General features: G+C 42.1%; 1 protein-coding gene across 6 annotated transcripts in view; it reads left to right on the forward strand.

Moving 5' to 3' along the window:
- The window catches only part of SFMBT2 (Scm like with four mbt domains 2), a 218236-nt gene that overhangs the window by 37542 nt on the left and 157906 nt on the right, over nt 1-22788 (forward strand). The window lies entirely within an intron of this gene.

Raw genomic sequence — 22788 nt, forward strand, 5'->3', positions numbered from 1 at the left:
TTGTGACAGCAGTGTGATTGAAAGTTTTTTAAAAATAATACTAATTTATTTGAAAGTCAGAGAGAGAGAGGGAGAGAGAGAGAGAGAGAGAATGTTTTCATCTCTCTGCTTCATGCCCAAGTGCCTTTCATGTTTGAGATTGGATCAAGGCTGAAGCTGGGAGCTGGAACTCAATCCAAGTCTCTTACGTGCATAGCAGAGGCCCAGTTATTTGAGCTTTTCTCTGCTACCTCCCAGCATCTGCATCAACAGGAAGCTGGAGATGAGTATCAAACCCAGCTACTCTCATGACTGGATACAGACAGCTAACCTGGGGTGGTAACTGCTAAGCCAAACACCTGCCATGTAGCTGATACTTTCAAATTTGCCTTAACATTGACTTGCCACTGAACCAAGAAGGTACAAAGTAACATCTACTTTAAATTTCCCTTGGTTGGTTTTGATCTGGCACAAAGTGTGTCTTTAACGAATGGTTCTGATGGGAGACTGAAACAATGCCAGTTCTAGAGAACCCCAAGTACCCTAGCTCTGGATATATCCCCTACAGCACACACTCAGGAATGTTGAGTCCAGGGCTATGTACGCGCTTGGGGACACAGAATGAGGAGGGGTGCAGAAGGAGATCGTCAGGTCCCAGCTTCCACAGCAGGGCTGTGCTTATCCTTGCCAATGTTTTCATCATGGCCTTTGTCACTCCTTCTTCAAGCCACGAGTCGCTAATGCCCTTGAAAGGGATAGACGACAGCTTTTCTTTACCATCGCTTTTTTAGTTTTTTTAGTTAGTGAGAAGTTCTCAGGAATGACATTTAACACACTGAGAACCAATGAGTTCATTTGTTAAAAATCTGTGCTGTGGCTCAAGAAACAGGGCATTGTTTATTTAGTTATTTATTGGTTAAATGTGTGTTTTCAAAATTTATTTAATTTTTGTTTGAAAGGCAGAGACAGAGAAAGAATCTTCTGTCCATGCCTGTTCACCCCCCAAATAGCTGCAGTGGCTGAAGCAGGTCCTGTCAGCAGCCAGGAGCCAGGATCAGATCTTCTTTCCAGTTTTCCATGTGGGTGCAGGGGCCCAAAGACGTGAGCCATCCAGTGCTACTTTCCCAGGCCATGAGCAGAGAGCTTGATGGGGGAGTTCAGCAGCTGGGACAGGACCCAGTGCCCATAATGGGATGCTAGCTAGCATTACAGGCAGAGGCTTAGCTTGCTATGACACAGCACCAGCTTCGTGGTCTGGTTTGTTGATCAGTTGTTCTTTCTCAGTTGTAAAAAAAAGGTAGCAGCAGTTAGTTTCAGAAATATCATGAAATATGTACCATACCCACTCTGTGCTGATAGACTACACACTGATGTGTATAAGATGACGTGTACATAATGAAAAAATGGGAAAAACCATGGAAAAGGGACACCGTTTATGTGACTGAAAAATGTGAGGTCTGTTCAAACAATAACAAGTGATGTTAATTTGAGGATTTCTTCCGTGCTGTTTTTTCACACAGCTTAAAAAATTCAGTGGCGAATCAATATGACTTGGAAATCTTTAGCGCAGAGAACAAAGTCAGGAAATAGCAGGTTCATGGGGCAAGAGGTTTTATTGATTGCTGTAGGGCAGGATAATTATTGCTTTGTGACCAGAGGCGGCATTCGTTCCAGAGGGAATAGTAGAATCTGTTTTTTGAACAAGGGTTCTTGTTTGTGTGGTTTTCTGTCTCCGAGAGCTAATTCCATTGTAAATTCTGCAGCTGAACTTAGTTGATCTTTGTGGTGGTTAAACTTAAAAGACATTGCAGCGTATTAACATGAATTACAGCCACGCGTGACACACAAGGGTTTCTGTTTGGGAGGCCTCCTGGCGATAGAGAGATTTTCTTACTGATCTCAGAAACCACTGAAGTAGCATAGATGGGGGCAGGGCTCTGCGGCTGGAGCCAGAGATCTGAGTTCTTATCTGGCTGTGCTGTTGAAATAGTTCCTCTGTGTTACCAGGCTTGAAATGAGCTGGATTATAAGGTATCATCTCTGAAGAGCTTTTCCAGTCTGAAATTCCTTGGTTTGTGATCCTTGTGAAGGAAGAAAGGCTGTAAAAGGGCAGGAAAGATGCTCGGCTAGTTTTCCTCTCCTAGTTATAAGGTATGGAGTTTGCTTTGGAATCTATCCCTTGCACAGAAGGGAAGTTTCTGTGTTACTTGTTGGGAAGGTTGAAGTTTTTGTAATGGATTAGGAGACTGATGAACAACATCAGGAAACATTCAGCCTGCCTCCTCCATAAGGAATCAGAAGGCTCCAGTTACCTGCTGCAAGTCACACAACTCAGAGAGCTCAGGTCTGGATGGGAGTGACAGCGAAGTGGAGTTGAGGGGATGGGCAAGGGGAGGATGGCCTGGAAGTGTTTGGGGAATTTGCCCAGAATGTTTTGTGGGAGGAGGAAGCTGTCTTTGTCAGTTTGAGGTTGCGAAGCTCAAGATCTTAAAAGCACTTGGAGAAGTCTTCTGAAGACCCTTGCGTTGGAAGACGGTGATTTCATTATTTTTGAGGATTATTGTACAAGGCACAGAGAACTTTTTACAGTCCCATTTATTCTTGGTTCACTATTAATGTTTGAATTCTCATCCTGATTATGTTTTAAATGCTGTAGGCAAGGAAAATCAGTGCAACTGCAGCAGCAGCTCGGGACCTGTCACTTCAGTGTAATTCTGATTGGCAGTCAGAGGGCTCCATTCATAAGGATGTGTTCGGAGAGACACGGGTCAGCGGGCAGTTGGCCCCTCAGACAGCGGCGTTCCCGCTGAGGAGCTAATTGGTGCTAACCTTTCATATTAAAAGTGTTAAGGAATGTAGTACATCAAGGCATCGCTAAATGCGATGGAGGATTATAGCCCTTATTAGTGGAGTAAAATGTCAAACATTTTGGCTTAGCAAATCAATAAGGTGTGATTTATTCCTAAGCACATGAAAAACTCGCAAAGGGCAGCTGCCAAATAATTATTGTTTATGGTGATAATGTATGGAAATTATTTAATCCAGGAATGGTTTCACTGTTGTTTATTGGGAAGCAGTGGCATTATTTCCTAATGTTTGGAAGCTTGGAACTGGGGCGTCTGGCCATCATGGACAGTGCCTGCCAGGTCCCTGTTGGATGCTCCTGTGAGATAGAGGTGAAAATATTGATGGTGCGTATCCAAATCAAACCCCTCAGCTTATAAACCGGGGAGTATTTATGTGCACTTTCTGCTATTGCAATAAAAGTGTTGGAATTACAGTGCCTTAGGAGTCACGCTGCTAATTTTTATTTTCCTCATTATTAAAATTTCTGTAATTTGAATTGCAAACGCTGCAGTCTTGCCAGAATGACTCTATTTACGATGCAGAGTTGAATCCCTATGACTAGAGTCAGTTAATATATACCTTATTTGAATAAATGAATGTTTATTCATGACATGTTAGCAGAAAGTGTGAAGCTGGCCTTCTGTGATGTGGGAGGGTCCTGCCAAACTCTCCAGCCTGGTCCCACGACTGTGTCGGGGGTGACTGGTTTTATAGGAGATGGCTGCGAAGGAAGAGTGGTGGGAGGTTCCAGGCAGACTGGGGTAAAGCGATCGGACAACACCACTTGCCATTAATAGTCCATAGCCACTGTTTAACTCGTGGGATTTTGTTTGTGTCTTATGAGACTGTTGAGGTTTATGCTTCATTATTTAAATGGCATTTTACCAACAGTAATGAAATCTTCCCACATTGTTTCTTTTGATGTTTTAAATTGTCACTGGAATTGCATTGGTTTACTAATAAGAAAATTCATTGTACATGCTAAAAACTCTGAGACTAAAATTAACTCTAACTGGCCAGAGCTGAGAGAAAGAGAAAGAGTGAGAACCTTGTGAAATGTTAGTTTAAGAGGGGGAAAACACATTGTCATAAGAATGGGTGAGTCGTGTTTGGTACACAAGAAATAAAATAAAAATTATACATTTTAAAAAAGAGTGTTGGGGCTAGTATTTCAGGTTAAGCGGTTTATCTGCAATGCCAGCATCCCAGATGGGCTCCAGTTGGAGTTCCAGCTGCTCCACTTCTGATCCAGCTCCTTGCTAACATGCCCTTGGGAAGCAGTGGCAGATTGCGCAAGTGTTTGCCTCTCGGTGCCCATGTGGAAGATCCAGATAGAGTTCTGGGCTCCTGTTGGCCTTTGCAGCTATTTAGGGAGTGAACATATAGAAGGATCTCTTTCCTCCTCCCACCCTCCCCGGAACTCTGTCTTTCAAATCAGTAATTAAGTCTTTAAAGATGTTTTTAAAAAGTGAGTTGGCGTTTTGTTGTATCTAGTCCTTGATATAAGCCTGTGAAAGAAGGAATATGCAGGAAGGTAATAAATGACTCTTTTCTCTATGTCCTTAATGGGCTTTTAAAAAATTCACCTGTGGAATTCCATCTTATATTAGAGATCCTGTGTATATGTCCAGTGTAACGCAGCTTAGGGTGGGCTTGGGTTGTGAGTACCTGGGTCAGCACGTATGTATGTTTGTATGTTTTGCTCTAAATGACACTTTGACTGATTTTAGTGTGTATCAGTTACAATCACATCATTAAAAAAATCTGGATTCGTTATGTCTCTTAAAAGTGAGAAGATGTAGACAGCTGGCTGTGTGCTGCCTGTGGCAGTAGTGACTGGCCACTGGGAGGGTGCATTTGCGTGCTCTCTAGCTATGCCTCCCTGCTTAGGCCCTGTGTCCAAGTGCCAGGAAAGGAACCAGGAGAGCCGCTCAGGTCCCTGTGGGGTCTCTAAGCACGTGGCCCTGAGTCTCCACCTGACCAAGAAAGCACCAAAACTCCATCTCACAACACTCCCAGTTAGGCCACTGATTACCAAGGCTGGTGTGCTGATTTGATTTGATAAACCTTTGAGTAAAAGAATTCAAAGAAGAGCCATGAGGGAGATTTATGGAAGGAATTCTGGAAGAAATAAACTCTTAGGAACTGAAGAAATCATGATGGTGTAATCTTTGGAGAGAAAAACAGATTGAAGACCAGAAAAAAAAAAAAAAAGCAAGGCAGATTTAATGGTCTTCATGCAAATGAACAATCTTCTCTAGTAATGATGACTAATTATTTGTGAGTCAAAACACAAATAGTCCTTTCTTGTATAAATGCTTGTCTGGGGTTTGTGTTTCTTTTGACCCTCACTGCATCTCCTGCCTTCCCCTTGACTTCACTTTCTATGCTTAAGTGACCCATGGTCAGCTGTGGTCTGAAAACAGTAAATGGAAACTTCAATTGATAAACAACTGTTGGGTTTCAAATAACATTTATTATAATATATTGTTAGAATTGTTCTTTTTTGCTGTTACTGTTAATCTAATTGTTCTTTTTTTATATTAATTATTACTCTTCATCTCTTGCTCTGCCACATTTGTGGGTTGCTTTATGATAGGTATGAATGTGTAAGAAAAACACACTGTGTTCGAGGTTTGGTACTGCATGATTTCTGATCTCCACTGGGTTTTTGAACTATTACCCAAAGATAAGGGGGTGGGAAGGGTTGTGTCCTCTCCACCCCCTTATATCTTGCACAGTGAATCATTTTTACCTTACTCATGTCTCAGATCTTGAGTTAACAAACAGCTCTGACCTCCCGAAATGTTTTTGTGGTGTCCTTCCTATGGTACCAGGCAGTGCATTTAATCCTTTCTTCCAATCAGCCTTATAAAGTGGCTGGTATTATTTTTGATTTACATTTGTGGGAAATGCATCTGTTGCCAGGCCAGGCAGCACGATGGAGCTTTCCAGCTAAGAGTGAATCCTTTCCATTCTGACATTAAGGCTTTGAAAGGAGCCTTGGGTCAGTAAATATTTGTTCACTGATTCCATTACATCAGCAAGGCTTTAGATTAGAACACTCAGACTTCAAATGGTAGACACACATCGCTGAGAAGAGCTGTAGAACTTCCTTCTTTGGATTTTTAGGAATAGGAGAGAAAAACTGCTTGTCCAGAATGTTTTTTTTTTTCCCCTCATTTTTTGGCAACAAATAAATGGAAGAGATGAGGTCTGGAACTTTTTTGTCAAATGGTAATCATGAAATTATGTAAAGTTATGTAAATCATATCAGATGCTACTTGGGCTTTTCTGCACTACTTGAAAACTGTAAGCACAAGATAGTGACTGGAAGATTTTCCTTTTTAGTGCCAGTCATAAATGAATTTATTTTCTCCTGCTTCTCAGTCCAGCAGGTATAATTGGAATCCTGCACCTGTTTGTGGTTAGAATACAAGGGTTAGTTTGTGGCCCTCAGCTGCGTCTCTTCCTGGAACCTAACACACTTCAGCCTCATCTGGCTCTCCTCTCCCCATCTCTGCCTTCCTTCATCCAGGGACTCTGGCCTTGAATGTGGGGAGCGCTCGGTCTCCATACAGCCTTAGGGCCTACTCTCAGTGGGCCTTTGAATATCCTGCAGGATCCTTTTTTTTCAGCCGGCAAGGGAGGTCTTAAGCCACCTTTCAGCCAAGCAGTCCCTGTGATCACTGCGTGGCCACTGGGGCTTCTGGCTCTGCCAACCTTGACCTGTTCCTTTGACCTCCTTTGTTTTCCTGCTCCGGTTTAGAGCCCCCCAGCTCCATCTGTCGGCTGTCATCATGCAGGTGACCTCCTCCGTCTGTTGGCCTGGTGACCTTCTCGCACTGCCATTCCTGTTCTGTCCTTCTTACTAAGCCCTTAGCTTTCCTAAGCTTCTCATTGAGTCTACCCGCTGTGATGGTTTCTTGTTCCAGGGCCATCCTTCCATTCTGTGCCTCTGGAGTGAGTTCTTGCATCCTGTGGATCCTCGGGGTGTCTACTTATTTGACCACAGCTGTAAAGGCGTGATTGGTTTGTGCACAGATGGTCTCCTGAGCCTAGAAACTTTTGAGTATGACTTGCCATTCAAAGTCCTGGGAGCTTAGGTTGAGGGTGACTTTGGTGTTGTATGAGAGTTTTACTGAGAAGTAGACCTGGTAGGATATGTAGATTTATTGAAGAAAACAGATTTTAAGAAATAAAATCTTAAAAAAAAAAAGAAATTAACTGTGGCTGTCTGGAGAGTGTACACCCTGAGGGCAAGAATCTGTAGGTTGCAGTTGCAGGAAAGAATAGGCTATCAGAAGTGAGGCTGTAGGTGAAGTTCAAAGGCTACTTGCTGGAGAATTCTCTCTCTTGCTCAGAGAAGTTCCATCTTTTGTTCTGTTCAGCCCTTGAATTGACCAAGGAAACCCACCTGCATCAGGGAGGGCCACCTACTTTACTGTAAGTCCACAAATTTCAGTGTTCATCCCATCCTTTAATGGTCTCCCAGAGACATCTAGAATAATGCTTGGTTATGTATCTCGGCACTCTAGACCAACCATACTGACTCCTTTCTGCACTTGACCATTATGGTATGCATCCGGCAATGGATCTGAGTCAACAGATCTGTTCTTTGAGATCATCTTAATACCTTTGTGAGAGGAGGGAGGTTTGTGAATGCCTGGCATCACTGTAACTTGTACCATAGTGTAGACTATTCCAGTTGATAGTTCAGAAGCTAGATACCCGTAGCAGAAGGCTTTACTAGAAACCTGAATGACGATGGAGTAAATGTGTGGGGTGTCTTGGAATGTTGTGAACATGTAAATGCCAGGGTGACAGACTGGGTTTTCTTGAAAGCCAGTGTGAAATGGGTAGGAAGAATGGGTAGAGCTGTGTAGTTGACCTGCTCCCAGTATGATTGCTGTGATGTATTTGAGAGGTAGACAGGCACTGAGTTCCATGTTGATTTACGTAGCTCCTGGCTACTGTATGGAGTGTTTCCCTGTGGCTAGTGCAGGGGGTTTGCTAGTGCAGATGTCCAGTAGTTCTGAGACATGCATCTGGAAAATGGGAGCTAGTATGCTTCCACTCTGTTACCTTGAGCTGCTCTAGGAGTACGTGTCTTCACTGTTAGACAGCTTGGCCTCGACGCTGGGCCACAGCAAACATGCCAGTGGTTTTTGATGTTAGCATGGTAATCACACAGAATAAGAGGGGCCTTCTGTTTGGGCTTTCCTCCTGGAGTGTGTGATGAGTCAGAAACACAAAAACATGCAGGAAAGGGCAGGGAGTCCCCTGATACCCTGGGTCTGGGATTCAGGGCTGACATGAGGTGGGGGGAGGGCAATTCTATGCCTCTGTCTGGCCCTCCAGACAAAGGTAACTGCCCTGAGAGCTGTCAGTGCTTTGGGTTGGGATCGTGCTGTTGTCAGAGGAAAACATGGGGGTTCTAAATGCTTGTCTTGATGACTGCAGCTGTCATAGATGCTTTGCTTGGTGAAGTATGACTTTTTGGTGTTCCAGCGTGTGATTCCAGGATTACTTAGTAATGAATGCAGAAGTATTTAGTAATGAATTGTACAATAAGTGTACATTGGCTGGAGGGTCTTTCATGATAGTCAGCAGAACTTAATGTTGTTTTACAAAATAGGAACCAAAAGTTTTATGTTACAAGTTTGCATTGTTCACATGTGTATGTAACACTGGAGGTGTGATAGATGACTGACATATTGATTTTTTTAAAAGGTTTATTTATTTTTAATAGAAAGTCAAATATGCAGAGAGGAGGAGAAGAGACAGAGAGGAAGATCTTCTGTTGGTTGATTCACTCCCCAAGTGGCCTCAACAGCCGCGCTGATCCGAAGTCAGGAGTCTGGAGCCTCTTCTGGGTCTTTTGCTCAGGTGCAGGGTCCCAAGGCTTTGGGCAATCCTTGACTGCCTTCTCAGACCACAAGCAGGGAGCTGGATGGGAAGCAGGGTCACCGGGATTCAAACTGGTGCTCATATGAGATCCTGGCATGTGCTAGGCAAGGACTTTAGCCACTAGGCTTCCACTCAAGGCCCTGCCATGTTGATTTGTACATTGGCCATCAGGTGACTATTGACTGCTAGAAGTTTCTGTGCTGTGGTTTTATTTACCTATTTATTTTAGTTTTTTATTTATTTGAAAGAGAGATATCATACCCTGTGGGTTAACTCCTCAGATGCCACAATAGCCCCGGTTTTGGAGTCAGGAATTCGAAGCAGGTTTCCTCTGTGGGTTGTGTGTGACAGGAACCAGTTCAACTGCAGTGTCACTGTTGACTCTCAAGGTCCATATTAGAGGCAGGAGCAGAGCTGGATATTAGACTCATGCACCTCAGTGTGGGACACCAACATCCAAAGTGGCATCTTAAGCACTGGACCAAGTACCCTTCACTCTCCCCTTCTTCCCACCATTTTGCTCCATATTATTACAGTAGTAATAGCAGTTACAAGTTTAACGTTCTGCTATTTTTAAGTGTTATTACAGCATTGTATAGACAAAGGTAGACAATCTAGTATCATACTGTCAAGGTATATTTAACTAATTCATTGAGAGTCGTTCTTTCATTCTGGAGTAGAGATGCCTACTGCAACATATCTTCACTTCCCGGTGTGCTAGCCTCAGAGTTCATCTAGGGGAATATACATGTATTATACATGTATATGCTTGTTCACCTATACATCTATTTGTTTTTGTGTTTTGCATGAGTGTTGCCCTATATCAGAGAGAACATACGATATCTGTCCTTGTGGGATTGGCTTATTTCTCTGAGCATAATGATCTCCAGTTGGGACCGTTTTGCTGAAAATGGTAGAATTTCATGCTTTTTCGTGGCTAATATTCCATGGAGTGGGATATTCCGTGGGTTGTTTTCCTGTCTTTGCTATTGTGGATTGTGTTGCTATAAATATAAGGATGCAGGTCACTGTCTCATACGCAGGTTTCACTTCCTTTGGGTTTATTCCCAGGAGTGGGACAACTGAGTTGTACGATAGATCAGTTGTTAGCTGTCTGAGCATGCTGCATACTGACTTCTGTAGTGACTGCACTAGTCTACACACCCACCAACAGTGAGTAGGGCGTGTTTTTCCCCACATCCATGCCAGGAAGTATTGTTATTAGATTTCTGAAAGTAGGTCATTTTCACTGCAGTTAGGTGGAACCTCAATGTGGTTTTTATTTGCATTTGTCTAATAGTTAGGGAGCTGAGCAATTTTTTTAATATATCTATTAGCCATTTTGAATTTGTTCTTTTGAAAAATGCTTGCTCATTTCTTTTGCTGTTTTCTTACCTGTGTTGTTAATTTTGCTGTTGTTGAGTTTCTGAAGTTTTTTGTAAATCCTGGATATTAATCCCCCATCTGTTGCATAGTGTGCAAAGATTGTCTTTCATTCTGTTGGTTGTCTCTTGGCTTTTTGGATGCTTTCCTTTGCTGTACAAAAGCTTTTTTAGTATGATGTATTCCCATTTGTTTATTTTGACTTTTACTGTCTGTGCTTTTGGTAACTTTTCTTTTTGTTTTTTAAAAATATATTTATTTTTATTGGAAGTCAAATTTTCATAGAGGAAGAGAGACAGAATGATCTTTCTCCTGCTGGTTCACTACCCAAATGGCCACAATAACCAGAGCTGAGCTGATCCGAAGCTAGGAGCCAGGAGCTTTTTCCAGGTCTCTTGTGCAGATGCAGGATCCCAACGGAGCTGGATGAGAAGTGGAACAGCTGGTATATGAACCAGGATACGACCCAAGATAGGAACTGGTGCCCATAAGGGATACTGGCGAACGCAAGGTGAAACTTTAGCCAGTACGCTACCATGATGAGCCCTTTGGTGACTTTTCTAACAAGAATTTAGCAATATTTACATATTGCAGAGTGCTTCTTATGTTTTCCTCTAATAGTTTGATTGTTTCTGGGTGCAGATTTAGGTCCTTGGCCTATTTACAGCTGATTTTTTGATAAAGTGAAAGGTGGGGTTGTTGTGTCTTTTTTCGTTCAACAAACTAATAACATCCCAACAGCATTTGTTGAAGAGGCCAAATGTTTTCCCTGGATTGTTTTCATTTCTCTTGTGGAAGATTCGTGGGCTGGACATGTGTGGGCTCACTCTTGGGGTTTCTATTCAGTTCCATTGATCTTATTCTCTGTCTCTGTACCAGTACTAGACTGTTTTGATTACCACTGCCCTGTAGTATGCCTTGAAATCTGGAATTATGATTCTTCCAACTTTGTTTTTATTCTTCAGGTTAGCTTTGGCTATTCATGGTGTGTTTTCCAAATGAATTTTTGTGACATCTTTCCTATTTCTGATGAGAATTGTGCTGGGATTTTGTTTGCGGCATTCATCGAATCTGTATATTCACGTATCTGCCCTTCCAATTTCATTTATATAAACATACATTAAGAAGCTGACATTTCTGAAAGCCTGTATATTTAATTTATGTGTACATTTTAAAGTTTTGATACTAATTATGTTTATATTTTACCAACTAATTCCACTAGGTACTTTCACAATTTTAGAATAGTAGGATATCTGGACTAGTGGGACATTTAAAGAAAATAATTTTAGGGAAAGCACGTGAAAGACATGATACGATTCAAATTTGGTTTTTACATCTTTTCAAGTTAGAAAAAAAAACAGGTTGGGTTTAATTATATTTTACATTTTATGCTTTAGTTGATTTTTGTAAGTAGAACATAAATGATGTGAACATGTTGTGTTTTCATAAGGTAATGTTTTTACTGAGATGATGGCAAGGTAAAGAATGGCATAGACTAAGCATATAATAATTTATATATCATGTAAATGTTTGTTTTTATTACTCATTGAAACATTGGTAGCCCATTGGTAGAATATGAATGTTACTATGAATGTCATAATAATTAAAATTAGTCACTTTTGACATTTTGCTCTTTTATAGTCATTGCTAAGACGTGTTTGTAAAATAGGATAGAACCTATGATATGGACAAACTGTTTTCTTGCTTCATGGCTTGGTAAAGCGTATAGACTACATGGGGACTTTTGCCTCAGACTGCACATGGTCATTTGAGTATGGGTAGAGTTGGGCAATCAGTTTTCACATTCTCATATTCTGTCTCTTCTGTGGAATTGATCTCTGTAGTGGTATATAGCAGTGGGTCTTTTCCTATATCTGATTCCAAGTCCTGCTTTTTCCAGTTTGTTGATTATCTGTGACATTTGTCCCTTTAAATGTCTTTGTGCCAGGAAACCCAACGTATCCCTATTTTAGGTGAAAGTTCCTTCATTGTAGGTATCAGACCTGTTCTCCCAACTCTCACACAATAGAATCACTTAACCTTTCTGTGGGGTAAGCATCACCCTTTGTCATGCTATTTTATTCTGATTGAAGGCAGAAATAGACTTCTGTTTGTTTATTTTTGTAAAAAGAGAGAAAGAGAGCCTGTGCCCTGGGAGACAGAGAGCAAGAGAGAATGCATGCCTCCTTTTGCTGGTTCGTTCCCCAAAGGTCAGCTGTTGCTGCGATTTCTCATTTGGATGATAGGAACCTGTTTATAGCTGTCTCCCAGGGCTTGTGGTAGCAGGAAGTTGTAATCAGAAGCCAGATTAATTTTTTGAATCTAGGTACTGTGAGAAGTGATGAAGGTGTTTTAACTGACAGGCCATGTGCTTGCCTCAATAATAATTTTAGTGATTTTATCCAAAAAAATTATTTTATGGTCAAAGAAATTAAAGAAAATTTTTTGACTGTATACTATGAGGTATTGGGTGTAAAGAAGTAAGATGACCAACCAAGATTGTAGTGAGGATCTCATTAGGGTAAAAGTCTGCAGATGAGATGGTTCTGTGATTTGGAGGTGCAAGGAGAACACTGTATGGACTGGTTGATTAGAGTAAAGCTGATTCATGTATGTTTTACGATGCATAATGGAAAGTATCACCATTCTCTATGGAGTGATCATATGCTATGGAGTGTGTTGTGAGAATGCTGAAGCAGTTTTATTTTTGCGAGTGATACAGCGGTTCTCTTTAAATTGTCAATGATATCCATTGAGACTGTTTAAATGAATGCAATGCAAAGTTGACAATGTGGTTCTCATTCTTTTGGGAAGAGAGATTTGGTATTTACTCTTCTGGAAAGGGAGTGTCTGAGCCAGGAGGCTGAGGACCAACTTTCACTAACAGTATTCAACCTTGGTCATTCTCATTCATTGCTCATTTCCCCTGCCATTTAAGGTTTAGATGTCCCCAGGCCTTTGGAAGGACTTGGCAGAACTGAGCTTTTGCTAAGTCCCTATTGAAATCCTCGGATGGATACAATGTGCTTGTGGCTGTTTGAATGCTTTGCTCAGAGCTAGCAGAAGGAAAATCTTGAGTTGATGAGTGAAAAAACCTTCCTGGCTACCATCAGCTGCTTCCATCCAGACTATCCAGTGTTACTGTTGCTACAGAAGTGGGAACTTTTTATACCACTTTGTGATTCATCAGTTATTCATTGAGGTCCTGCTATCTGGGAATTTTTTTTGAGTGGGAATGTGGTTTGGTTATTATGAAGAATCAGTTATAGAAGCACGGTTGTAATGTGATCAGCTTTTGGTGATGGTGTGTCCACGGATGATGAGCTTGTTTTGGGAAATGGGTAGTTTGTGTGGCAGATTATTATTTGCGCTTGTTTATTTGTTTGCTTGGGTTCTCAGCTGTCTCACTTTATGTTTTGATAAGAAGGATCAGAGATTGTTCTGGAACTCTCATCTTTGGAGATAAGGGGGCTGTGTTTCTTCTTGCCTGGATGGGAACTTTTCTATTTGAATTTTAAAAGTAGTTCATTATGCTAAACATTTTTCGAAGTCTGTTCACCTGTTGCGGATGTGTCTAAGAGCTGGAGGCTGATGAGGGGGTGGAACCACACTCCTGACTTCTGTGGTGATCTGTCAACAGATTGAAAGTCCATTGGCATTGAAACAAAACCATGGCCACTCCAGAACGGAGTTCTGCCCAGGGAGAGTGCCTCTCCAGCTGGAATGGAAGAGGGCTGAGTATCAGTGAGTCAGGCATCCTGGGCCAGGGGCTGAGCTCTGCCAGTCCCAGGGTCCTGGAACCTGTTTGTGTCCCTCTGTCCTCTTTGCTGTGACTCAGTGTTATTAGACCTTGCTCTCCTGGTAGCAGTGTTCACCTCAACTGGCAGATGCAAATGCTCTGTGTGTCCTGCACAGTGCCAGCAGGTGGAAAGGACCCATATCATCTTCCCGTTTTGCTTTGCTTTGCTTTTTTTCAAATGTGAGAGGCCTTAATCCTCTCGAATGGGCAGTAACAAAGAGTTGTGTGAGCAAACCCCAACATTGTTTTAGGGAGAGTTTAGAAATACAGCGGGCAAGGCACAGTGTCCCCTGTTTTGCTGTGGCTTTCCACTCAGCCTCATCTGCACTGATAGTCAGATGTGTATTTTCCAGTGAACTCTGAGAAGTTGGGTCATACTGTTTCAGATCAGTTTTCTTTGTCTTCTGTTACAGCTCTTTCTAGATTCCATGATACTACCATTTGATTATAAAAAGTAAGACATTGAGGACCTTTTACAACCAGAAGTGCATATTTTGGACCCTATTGTTACTTTTTTATTAAATGTGTCAGCGTAGACTAAGCTTTGTGACTTTGGGTCTTTCTGTATGTAAACTAGAGATAATAATATGGCCTATACCATGAGTATGGAAGGAGATTTGTGCAAATAGCTTTGCGCAATGCCAAACAATGTAGATGCGAAGAATGACAGAAGAAACCAGTTATTTTTTCTTCATCCTATTAATGAAGGATAGCATTTTATTTACTTTTTAAAATTATAATGCCTTGCAAGTGGTTAAACCCTAGCAATTGTGTGCTTAGCAATTGTCTAGTGAACAAAGTTTCTGAACTACGGCAACTAGGCACCAGAGTGTTGAGTGTGTATGCATTACTTACAGGACTAACTAACCTCAAATAGAGCACCCACCCTACCTGATTTTGAAGTCCAGAACATGTGAGAAGCAGTGGATGAAAAGCAGAAAGTGATGGCTGTTATTCATGCCTTCTTATATCACGGGTAAAGTAGAACTGACACCTGATTACGGGAACAAGTGAATGTTGGAATAAGATCCATCTAGTGCCATTTATGGCAGGTGCAAATAGTCCTGTCCATGCATCTGGAGGGCATGGGCTTATCCTAGAGTGAAATACTGGCTATTACATAGTAAAGCAGAATAACAGATTTATATGACTCTCAATTCTTACAAAGTTTATTTATTTATTTAAAAATATATATTTTTGTCAGAAAGGCAGATTAAATTTATGGTCAGGAGAGACAGAGAGAAAGATCTTCCATCTGTTGGTTCACTTCCCAAATGGTCTCGATGAGCCAAGCTGATATGAAGCTAGGAGTCAGGAGCTTCTTCCAGGACTCCATGTGGGCACAGGGCCCAAGGCTTTTGACCATCCTCTACTGCTTTCTCAGGATACAAGCATGGAGCTGGAAAGAAAGTAGAACATTTGGGACAGAAACTGGGGTCAATTTGGAATCCTAGTACTTGCAGGATGGGGTTTTATCCATTGAACAATTGCACTAGGCCCACAAAATTTATTTTGCAAACGAATTATCAATTTTTTAAAAAAATATTTATTTATTTTTATTGGAAAGACAGATTTTACAGAGAGAAGGAGAGACAGAGAGAATGATCTTCCATCCATTGGTTCACAATCCAAATGTCCACAAAAGCTGGAGGTGAGCCAATCCAAAGCCAGGAGCTTTTTCCTGGTTTCCCATGTGAGTGCAGGTACCCAAGGCTTTGGGCCATCTTCCATTGCTTTCCCAGGGCATAAGTAGGGATCTCAATGGGAAATGGAGCAGGTGGGACACAAACTGGCTCCCATATGGGATGCCAGCATTTTCAGGGGGAAGATTAGCCAACTGAGCCATCATAGCTGCCCCAATTCCTAATTCTTTAAAATTAATTAATTAATTATTGAATTTTTGATGATGTTCACATAGTTGATTAGGGTGGGAAGGGTTGAGGACTGGGGAAAAGTGGGCGAGATCATTGTTGCCAAACTTTGTCCTTCCTTTTCCTGTGTCTGGGGGAGATGGGGAGACATAAGGAATAGCTGTACACAGCCTCCCACCTGCCTCAATACCTGGGGAACGGCCACCAATGTCATGCCAGGGTTCTCGTTGTAGAACTTGCTCTGAGGGTTCTGCTCAAGTGGTTTCAATGGTTCTGAAATGTTGTTGATCTCATCACTCCAAGGATGAAGAAATTTTTCCAAGGTCCACTGGTGGACATAGTCCACTTTAGGGTCTCCATTCACCCAAATATCCATTGTCAACCCTTGGCTGGGATAGCTGACCAATTTTCTCTGCCCTCCATCCTCTGCCAAAGGCAGTAGATGTCCTCTGCAGGCCCCAGTGTACTGCCACGTCCTCCACACCTGGGTGTGCTATCTACTGCCCTGACTAAACCACTGAGGAGGCCCATTTCTGCAGGTATAGTGGCCCTGTTTATGGAAGTCCCTCAAAGATCATTCCTCACCTCAGGGTCCTCCCTCCCACACATACCCCTGCCCCTTGCCCTGCTCAATCCACAATCCCTGTACCTGGGAGCACATGAGTTCTCCAGCCCCGCTTTCGGGAGCCCAGTCCTCTGGTGGGATGGTGTGCTGCCCTGGAACTCTACCCACCCACCAGAGTCTCAGGCTCCTGGCCCATGCAATGACCTGGGACTCTACATCTCCACCCTGCCCCAATCCAGGCTGATCCAAAGTTCCCCAAGCCCGGTTCAGTGGCACACCAAGCTAGTGCTCTCCCCCAGGGCTCTTCCCCTAATCCCTCCACCCTGCCAGGGACCAAGCACACAAGAAATCCACAGGCTTGCTCCACCTGTCTGGATGTGAGCCCTCAGGTCCCTGCACACCCCTTTTGGTGCAATTCCCCAGGCCTCCCGCAAGCCTGTACCTCCAGGCCCCTACAAGTGTGCTGATGGATGGCCAGGGGGCTGCATCTGGCCCCAGTGGCACTTGTGCGCAAGCCGATTGAGTTGATCTGTGCTTGACTCCAGTGGCTCTCATGGGCAGGCCCTCAATTCCTAATCCTTCTATAATTTATTTTATATCTGCCAAGTATGTGGCAACAACAAAGAGTAACCCTCAGGATACTGATATGGAAGAAATAAAAAGATTTCAGAGTTGCCACTATGTGGTAAGTAGCACCAGCCCCATGAGCAAACCTGGGATCTCTAACAGGATTAGAAGAAAGGCTGGGAAACTTATTAATTCCCTGACTTTGCCTGTGTCAGGTAGAAAGAAGTGGGAGGAGAGGAGCTTCAGCATGAAGCATGTAATAGTTTCCTAAAGCTTGAAGCTGACACCTACATGAAGCAGGCTTGGAATATGCAGTCTGCCTATGTTGCTACTGGTTCCCTGACTCTGGTCTGGATCCAGGTGGCTTATTTGATGACATCAGGATATACTGTTAAAATGAAAATGCAGGCTTCCTGCTTCTTTGGGATGTAGCTTCCATTTGCAGACTTCTGCCTGATAGATAGGGCTGTTTTTGCATTAGCAGTAACAGTTTTCAACTATAATCCTTAAAACACAGGTGTCCTAGGTTAGTGACTGATGGGTTAGACATCTGTGGACTTGATTTAGGGGGTCTGAGAAAGTATGAATGAAACAGGCAGGGACTGAAGGTAAGAGAATCCTGTCTGGCAGTGTGTGATCCTGTCCATTTAATGAGGAACTTGCGGTTCTGGAACCAAACTTGACACTGTTTGGGGATTGAACTCTGGGGGCTCAGAGTTACAAGGTCGGTTGAGTCAGTGTCATGGAGCATTTTGACAACTGAGGCACACAGCATTTATGGACAGCTGTCATTTTGTTTTAGATCATTTTTGCATTTCTGGTCTTTAGGGCCAAAAGAGGCATCTACAATTCTCTTTGTTTTGATTTTATGAAACAGGATTTCAAAAATTGAAAAGGAAGTTTATGACATGGGTTCTTGAGATTTCAGTCAGAGGGAAAGCTTTGGGTCCGAGAGGTGGGGGTATTGGGCCAGCTTCTGTCACTGCAGGAATCCCAGCATCCCTGGCTCTTTTCATTATGCATTATGATTTCCTTTCTGGGTCCATCATCTTGTCATGATGAGAGGACTCTGTTCTTAATACTTCTGAGAAACTGCCAATTTGACCATGTCTAGTGTTCTGCTAATCCCAAGAGTTTGAGTGTATTAAAGAGCTCACTCTCAGACCAAACTTAACAGTTGATGTGATCATTGAATAAGTTGCCCTGTACTCAGGGCAGATGTTGGGCTGGCATGGTACAGGGAGTTAAGTTGCCATCTACAACTCCAGCATCCCCTGTGAGCACCGATTTAACTCCTGCTGCTCCACTTCCAATCCAGATCCCTGCTAATGTACCTGGCAAAGCAGCCAAAGATGATCCAGATGCTTGGTTTTACCTAGCTCAGAATTTCCTGGCTCCTGATTTCTAACTTACCCAGCTCTGGTCTGTGGCCATTTGGGAAATGAACCAGCACATGGAAGATGTCCCCCCACAATGCCTTCTACTTTTATCTTTTAAATAAATGTATGCTATTTGAAAAGAGGATGTATGTTAAGCGTTTAATTAATTATTTATGACATACAGTGAGAAAACTCCCCTCTGGTTTGTTCACGGTTACAGTGCCAGCAGTGACTGGGGCCAACCATAGCCAAAGCCTGGGGGCCTGGAACTCAGGCCAATTCTCCCGTACTGGTGGCAGGAGCCCAACTGAGCTGCCACCTGCTGCCTCGCAGAGTGTTAGTAGGAAACTGGATCGAGGAGCAGAGCTCCTGACCAGGCTGCTGTGGTAGGGGCTGTGCGTGTTCTGATCTGTGGCTTAACCCTCACTGGATGCTAAACACTAAAAATAAAGTCTGTTTCTCAAAGATTAGCACACATTTAGTAACTTCCGGTAGCTTCAAGGATCCAGTGATTACACATAAAAAGGACTGTTTGCTTTTAAAAATGCTCTAAGTGTATGCAACAGAACTTAGAATAGCCACTCCAGAAAGATTTCATGAAAGGAAATAGTGAAGAATTGAAAAGAAATAGGGTTCTATCGGGCTCTGTAATTATATTTCTGATGATTCTTCACAGCTCATAGAGGTTTAAAGCATAGTTGATGAAACAGTGTAAAACTCATTTCAAATGCTCATAATGACATATAAACACAGTGATTATTGAGAGCCTTTGCAAGACCATCACATTGTAGAGTGCAAGTGGTAGCTACCAAGGTAATTTGTAAGTTTTTTTTTTTTTTCAAAAAAGACAGTCGTGTCAGGCTTTAACATCATCTGTTCCGCTTACTTTTCGAAAAAATTATGTGTGGAGTAATGTGGAGATCATCGTAAATGATGGAATAATATCAGCAAGTTGTTCAAAGTTGTAATGGAAGCTTTATTGGAAAATCCACTCCTGGGCCCCCTTCGCACAGAGGGGAAGGAAGATGGAGGTGAAAAGGGCAGCTCTGAGATACGTGTTGAGGAGTTTTATGCTCCTATAGACATGTGGGCAGGCAAAGGGGCTGTCTATGTCCCCAACTATGTAAGGAATGTCCGTTCAGGTGTGCCGTTGGTCGGCTGGAATCCCGCCAGGCTGGTGACATAACTGGCTCCTGTGGTCCCTCCTGTTCCAGGCTGAAGCCTGGGAGACATGCCGGGTCCTGAGCAGACTAGCCCCTTGTCTCCTATGCCCTGGTCAGCCATTGATAAAGCAAAAACAAAACAACTTCTCAGTCCACATCCACTGTTTCCACCACCCACAAACTTAAGCAAGCTTAAAATTCTCTGAAAACCTCCGAAGAAAATAAACTGTGCTTAAAACATATCCTTGTGTGTTTTATCGTTCTGTTTAGTGGTATTTGGAATGATATGTAATGTGATTTGTAAAATCCAAACAGCAATACTCATTGCACATTTTTCATCTCTGCATCTAATGTGCAATTTGTTAGCCTATCAAAATTAATTTTAGCTCCCTGATGTATATGACTCTTTAGATGTGTCAGTACTGTTAGTGGTTCCCGTAGTTATGTGTATATATTTATGTGCTCTCCCTGGGTGGATTTCTCTGAAGGATTATGCAGGCAGGACGTTAACATAAATAACCAACCAGCAAATAAATGTCAATTAAAAATCCCATTAACATGGATGGGAACTGTCCTTTAACGGTTAACTACAGTACTTTTAGATCAAATTTATTTTTTTTTTGAGATGCTTGACTACATAGTTCCCCAATTTAATTCATCTTTCTGCTAAGAAAAGAAACTGTTTTCCATTTAGAGGAGTGCAGATCTACTCTCTATACACATGAATAAGAGGTGTTCAAAAGGTATAAAGAACCACTGAGTTGTTTTGCAGAATAAAAAACTTGATCATTTTTTGTGGGCTTTTTTCCCCTTCCAATTTGAGTGGTTTCCTTTCTCTTTCTTCCTGTCTCTTCTATTTCTTCTTTCTCAAAATCATTCTTAGCTTCTAGCAGATTAGATGCCACTGCCAGGACATTGAAAGGCCCTGAAGTACGGAGGCTCAAATTCAGTTAAAACTCCAGTGTTCTTTCCTGCAGCTCCGATATGTGTGTTATAAACACTTGATTGGCTTCCACACTCTCCAACAAGAGCGAGGGAAAGAAAGAGCCCACAGGGCAGCTGCAGGGTTTCTATTGTCAGGCTTTGATCCCCTGCCCTTGAGATTGGCCCCAAGAGACTGGAAAGAGAAACTCCCAGCCATAGGGTCTTATTCTAGCTACATTCCCCAAGTGGGAAGGCCGCTCTTACTAAAAGAGCAAGACCTTGGGTGCCAGTCTCTGTTATAACTCTTCTAGCTAGTACACTTGCTTTTTTAGGCCAGATATTTTATCCTTGGAAAACATTTTAAGAAAAATGTAAACATTCTTAAAGTTTTGAAATTATATATATGAGTAATCTTCAGAAAGTTTATTGAGGAACATGTTTTTGGCCCAGCAGTTAAGCTGCTAATTGAGTCCCCTGCATCTCATGTTGTAGCACCAGTGTTTTGATTCCTAACTCTGCTCCCAACTCTAGTTTTCCTGATGACGAATACCCTGGGAGGCAGTACGTGATCACTCCTGGCTCCCATGTGAAAGACTGGGCTCCTAGTTTCTAGCTTTGGCCTGATCCTGGCTGTTGCAGGCATCTGGGGGGTACACTGATAGATAAGAGCTTTGTCTATCCCTGCCTCTCTTTTCCCTCCCTCTTCACCACCCTCTTGCCAGCATTTAGTGAGTGAAGCAGCAGAGCAGAGTGTCTCATACTGTGCTTTGCATAGCTATCTTGGTTTTCAAAACAATTCCACTAAAGTCAACATGAGTATCTTTTCAAGAAAGCGAACAAATTATCTTCCAATTCCATTTTCCTTGCCCTTCTGCCAAACCCATGTTATCGGAATATAAATCCTATGGAAGTGGAGACCTAATCTGTTAGTGCAACATTTTCCCTTGTGTGCCAGGATGAGTCCTTGACACTACAAAACACTGAATAAATCACCTCTACTTATCTAGTCCCTCAGATGTTACCATGTTGAAGGACCACAAAAAGAGACTCACTGGGTTAGGATGGTTTATCTCTGGGTCTGGAGAGAGGAGAGAACCAGACTTTGGTGTTTGTGGGTTATTTCCTGCTGGATGTGAAAAAGAGTTTTGGAATTATTGTTTTGCTCAGCTTAGCTTTTCTAGTTCTGTTGGAGATAGTTATCTTGTGATAATCAAGAAATGTACACTTGAAGGGACTTGATGATCTTGAGAAAGATCTTTGTAACCTGCAAGTTCTGGAATGTGGAATTTGTCCTTAAGAGACCCTGGCATGTTCTCAGGTATCTCACCTGTTGACAGCTGAAGTGGAGGTAACAGGTTGGTCCCTAAGGGCATTACACTTCATATCTATATCTATATATCTATATATCTATATATCTATATATCTATATATCTATATATCTATATGTCTATATGTCTATATGTCTATATGTCTATATGTCTATATGTCTATATGTCTATATATCTATATATCTATATATCTATGTATCTATGTATCTATGTATCTACATATCTATATATCTATGTATCTATATATCTATATATCTATATATCTATATATCTATGTATCTATGTATCTATATGTCTATGTCTATGTATATGTCTATATATGTCTGTATGTCTATATAGATATAGATATATAGACTACTCAGAAGCCATTATTTCCCAACTTTATTTTTAGAAGTGGAAGATGGAAAATTTTCCCTGGACTTTGCCTACCTGCTAGTGGTCAAATTGTTGCAGTTTTCATCCGTACCCTGTTTGTCAGAGTCTGTGTAAACCTCAGAATGTCTGGCACAAAGTCGTCATCTGTAAGATCATTTGAGTGATGAGAGCCTTTAACTTGGAAAGTAGCTCTTTCTGTGATGGCACCTTACTGGGCCCATGTATTTTAGCCCCTACACTGCGAGCCCATGTTACAGAAACTGTGACACACTGAGCCGTGGAAGCATGGAGAATTCCCACAGCTTCTGTCTTGCTGCTGAAAGCCAGGAGGCATGCTACATTAATGCAAGTTAGAGATTTACTCAGTGCTCCTTGTGAATGAGAAAGCTTACCTGCAAAAGGGCATCTTGAATGCCAAGGTATGCAATCCCTAGCTGACTTCGCTTCTCATAAAACCTATGAGCTGATGACTTTTAAGGGCTCAGTCTGATTTGTGGAGGATGTGAGACAAAGGGTGGGAATGATGAGCATCGGGACGCTAACTAAGAACAGGTTTTAAAACTGCTAGGGAAAATTCTGTGTGCTGTGGCTAGGAAAAGGTAAATTCTATTGGGAAGAAATTTTATTCCATACTCAGAAGATGCTTGCTTTAAAATAGGAGGAAAATTAATGTCTTGAACTTTTATGCTGTTTCTGAA

The sequence above is a fragment of the Ochotona princeps genome, chromosome 10 (assembly GCF_030435755.1).
Source record: "Ochotona princeps isolate mOchPri1 chromosome 10, mOchPri1.hap1, whole genome shotgun sequence".
Taxonomy (NCBI): domain Eukaryota; kingdom Metazoa; phylum Chordata; class Mammalia; order Lagomorpha; family Ochotonidae; genus Ochotona; species Ochotona princeps.